This window comes from Oratosquilla oratoria, chromosome 24 (genome assembly GCF_046742065.1).
Source record: "Oratosquilla oratoria isolate Oo_2021 chromosome 24, ASM4674206v1, whole genome shotgun sequence".
In the NCBI taxonomy this organism is placed as follows: domain Eukaryota; kingdom Metazoa; phylum Arthropoda; class Malacostraca; order Stomatopoda; family Squillidae; genus Oratosquilla; species Oratosquilla oratoria.
In genome coordinates this window covers 46639345-46644780 of record NC_134800.1, presented here as the reverse complement: position 1 = coordinate 46644780, position 5436 = coordinate 46639345, and positions in this window count along the sequence as shown.

The window sequence follows — 5436 nt, the reverse complement described above, 5'->3', positions numbered from 1 at the left end:
AAGATTCCTCTTAACCATGGGGACAACACATCCCTCTGGTCGGACCAGCGCCACTCGCGCCTCTCCTCTCCTCGACTGTGTTGCCTATGTCTACGCCACCAGGGGAGCTGGGACTGGGGCTGGGGCTGGGGCTGGGGCTGGGGCTGGGGCTAAGGCTGGGGCTGGGGCTGGGACCAGACGCCAAGGGGCGAGATACACTTAGACATGGCCAGTTTGAGGCTATGCCGCTAAACAAGACCAAACCCATTAAATGGGTCTTAGTCCCAGTTCAACTACCCCGTGGTGTCAGTCCTATCTTATGAGAACAAACCGTTTGACGTTAGCCAGAACGAAATGAATGAGGTAATCCATCGAATTTGAAAGGTTGGTGGAGAGGAGAGGTCCCTCCTAAGGTGAATAGAATTGTATCAATTTGTGCTCTGCAAGGCAGTAATGACTGTTCTGCCTGTTTTGGATCCTCTGAGTGCCTTGGAAGCAGTTAGTGTTAGGGTTAAACCTAAACGTCACACTCAGAGCAACAGTATTCCTAACCCCTTTCACTACCGTGGACCACTTTATACATCTTAATCTTATAAGCGTCACACGATTCTATTCACCTGAAAGGTGGGGGAGCGTGGACCCCGGCTTGAGGAGGATCGAGACCCCTTCCTGAGTAAGCATTGGCCCACAAGTCGGACAGAAATGCCCGGACGCTCTTCACAGCAGAAGACTCTGTACAGAGGTTAAGGTGGCCAAGGAGGTCGATGGTGGCGCTAAGGTCTGTCATGTCACTGACATCTGACACCAGTGGCGTCAGTCGCATATCAAACTCGGCTCTCCTCCACCAAGGACTCCAGATTGATCCTTGGCGCCGGACCTCGTGCCAAGGTTTCTCTTTAACTCGGTCGTAAATTCAAAGAAGTTTTTGGGCTTTAACCATCCTCCCCGACCCGACCCCCTTCGGCAGGAGGTCCTCTCCTCTCCTGATTGAAATCGTTAGGTGGGCGAGATTTGTAGAAGGGAGGTCACAGCGAAGATAATTAACCTTTTATTTTTGGCAACTTACCACTAGACTGTTCGTACACTTTGGAATCCAGCTGTAGCTACATTGATACTCACACACACACACACACACACACACACACACACACACACACACACACACACACACACACACACACACACACACACACACACACACACACACACACACACACACACACACACACACACACACACACACACACACACACACACACACACACACACACACTCCTCGTGGGCGGGGAGTTGGGTGTGTGTGTGTGTGCAAGGTCATAGCATTACCCATAGATCGGACCTACGAGCTCTGAGCTCTCTTCCAGGAGGGAAATAGCTGTCGATCACGAGTCCAACACGTGATCCAAAGACCAAGTTAATACACACACACACACACACACACACACACACACACACACACACACACACACACACAAACACAAACACACACACACACACACACACACACACACACACACACACACACACACACACACACACACACACACACACACACACACACACACACACACATATATACATGGAAACATACATACATACATACATACACACACACCAACACACACACACACACACACACACACACACACACACACACACACACACACACACACACACACACACACACACACACACAGACACACACACACACATACATACATACATACATACATACATACATACATACATACATACATACATACATACATACATACATACATACATACATACATACATACATACATACATACATACATACATACATACATACATACATACATACATACATACATATATACATACAAACTGGCAACAGGCATTTATTCCAGCAATACCTTCATCATTCTTCGTGGGCACTTGGTACCAAAGACATTGAGACGCCTTTTCCAGCCATCGTTCAGTGTCCCTGTCTCGCAGCTATACATTAACCACAAGCGATCTTAAAACCCATTAATCCTCTACCCCTCTATCTAAAGGTGCAACATGGTGGGGCTGGCATTCGGTCCCCTCAACGGTCCCATTGTTCCTTTCCTATCAACTTGGTTAAGTAGAGCTGACAACCGGCGAGACCTCCTCCTCCTCCTTCTCCTCCTCCTCCTCCTCCTCCTCCTCCTCCTCCTCCTCCTCCTGGTGGCACAGAAACCCTCCCATACTAGTACAAGTCCAAACTCTCTTCTTGGGGAGATCTACAAAAGGGCCTGAGGATCGATGCCGGCCTCCGTGGGGCTTCGGGTTTCCAGTCCACGGAATGCGAGACAACGGCTATCGCCATTATCGGATAAATCTTGATTCACGGACTTAAGTATTGTGTAACATCACTCAACCTCGAGAAGACAGAACCCGGTGTGAGTGACCCTGGGCAGCGGCCGAGGACGTGACGAGGGCGTCACGTCCAAGGAGGAGCCCCTGGTGACGCCTGGATGATGTATACGTGGGCCTCGAGGCGGAGCTCCGAGGGGGATGTGTCTCCATCAGGAGCCGTGACATCGAGTAATAAGGTCGAGGGCATCAGGAATTTTGTCACTCGCTAGTGTGACCTCCTTGGAGGAGGTACTTTAGGGTCCCTGGGAAGGGGGGAGGGGGGAGGGGGAGGGGGGAGGGGGAAGGGGGACAAGACGATGGGGACTCTGGTCTGTCTCCCCTCCACTCACCACCCCAACCCCAAGAGTTATGAAACAGTTTGTCCATATTGGGGACATTATTAAGCTCATTTGTGTACAAACGTCTTACGCGTATACGCACAAATATACGCACACGTACACAGAAAGTGAGCACATACTGTACATAGATACACTTGCGCACCCACACGCATCCACACACGCAAACACAAGCAAGCAAACAAACAAACAATAAAAACAAACAAACACACTCATACAAATTCACACAAACACAACCTCAAGCAAATACAAAATCAAACACAAACTAAAACAAACACACGTAGCAAGAGAGGGAGAGAAAGAGAGAGAGAGAGAGAGAGATAGAGATGAGAGAAAGATGAGAAAGAGAGAAATGTAGAGATGAGAGAGAGATGAAAAAAGAGAGGGAGATAAGAGAGATAGAGGGAGAGGGAAAGAGAGAGAGATAGAGAGATGAAAGAAAGAGATTGATGACAGAGAGACAGAGAGATGAGAGAGAGAAAGAGAGAGAGGAATGAGAGAGAGATGAAGGAGGGAGAAAGAGAGAGAGAGAGAGAGAGAGAGAGAGAGAGAGAGAGAGAGAGAGAGAGAGAGAGAGAGAGAGAGGGATAGAGAGAGAGCGCCGAGGGAGGGAGGAAAGGCGGGAGGGAGGGAGAGGTGAAATGTAGGATCACTCACTTTACAGTATCTGTTTATCGAGCCCCAGTTGCTTCACGGACCACCTGCACGTCGATAAGAGAGGCCCAGCGCAACATTCTCCCAATGATTCACAGTATAATCTGAATCACCTCTGACTTTCCGGGGGGTGGGTACTTTTCCAATCACCCTAGCTCCCGTCAGGCGGTTATTTGATGTGATTCGATTTTTTTTTTTTTCTGGCTTGGTTTTATTGTATTCCATTTTAAATTATCTTACTCAATTTCATTTTATTCTATTCTTTTTTCATTTCGTTTTATTCTATTTCATTTTATTTCATTTTATTTTCTGTGGCGCCGTCTTGGTAGTAAAGGAAATGATGAAGTCGAGGAAATAGTTAGAATGGGGCAAGATACATAGAACATTTGTTTTTGGAGTCGAAAACAAGCTCCATTGAATCCCGGAAAGGCAGGGGACTATTAGATTGTTCCACACATCTGCGGAAAAGTCCACAAAAATAAATATATAAATGAATAAATATATAAACTAATAAATTAATGAATATATAAATAGATAAATAAGTATATCAATAATGAGTAAATAAACGAATAAATAAGCGAATTAATAGATGAATAAATAGGTAAAATAAATAAATTAATAGATAGATATGTAAATGAATAAATGGATATATCAATAAATGAATAAATAAATAAATAGGTAAAATAAATAAACAAATAAAATAAATAAATAAATAAATGAATAGATAACTAAATGTATAGAAAGAATAGATTTAATTGTGATGATTTAACTGAGACAATTTAATTTTGATTATTTAACTGTGATAAGTAAACTGTGATAATTTAACACTGACGAATTTAATTGTGATGATTTAACTGTGGCGATTTAACTTTTCTAACTGTGACAATTTAAATGTGACAATTTAACTGTGACGATTTAACTGAGACTATTTAACTGTGACAATTTCTTTTAACCTTAACGATCTACAATTACCGTTTCGCGAAAAACTGTAATCTTTGTCTAGTCAATCATTCAAAAAGTTTCCTGTCTGTCTGCGTGCTACATGACTATTTTTTTTTTTACATTTAAAATATTATATGCCCATCTGTCTGTCTCCAGTCCATTTCATTTAAAATCCTGTGCATTTAGAAATTTTATATCATTCTTTCTTTTTTGTGGTAAAGTTTTACAATTTGTAAAAAAGGAATCTTGTTTAGAACCGATTAAATGTGCCTCTAGATTAAATAGAAAAATATATTTTTCCTGTTGAATTTTATTTGAATAATTATATTATATATTTTTTCATTTATTTGATTTGATTTTGCTTTGTTTTTGTTTTATTTAATTTTGTTTTTCCTTTTTTATTTAGTTTTACTTAATTTTTCTTGAATTTATTTATTTATTCTTTTTTATTTTTTCATTTTATTTTTTTCATTTTCTTCTATTCTTTTTCAACTTCTATTTTGCAATTATTTTACTGCTTATCTTATCGTATTTACTCTATTCTATTTTTCTAATTCTATATTTACTCGATTCTAATTTTATTATATTTTTCTTATTCTATCCTATTCTATTTTTTTTTTACTTAATATTGTTTTGCTTTCAGTGATTATTTATGACATCTCTTATCAACTGGGCATCTACCTGAAAGCTTGCCAGATCCAATACTGTGGAGATAAAATGAAGGCATTCTTAACCATTGTTAGTCAAGGGTTATTTTGACCATACATCTGAATGGAAATCGTATGAGGAAATCAGATCCCGAGTAAAACAGTGAGTATCAATGGAGATTAAGGGATTGAAACCTATTTCAGGAAATATAACCCAAAGCATATAGACGAAAAAATAATATAAATGTATATATATATATATATATATATATATATATATATATATTACATATATATTACATATATATATATATATATATATATGCATACACACACACACACACACACACACACACACACACACACACACACACACACACACACACACACACACACACACACACACACAAACATATCTATATATATATATATATATACATATATACATATATGTATATATATGCACGTATACCTACACACCCACGCATATATATACA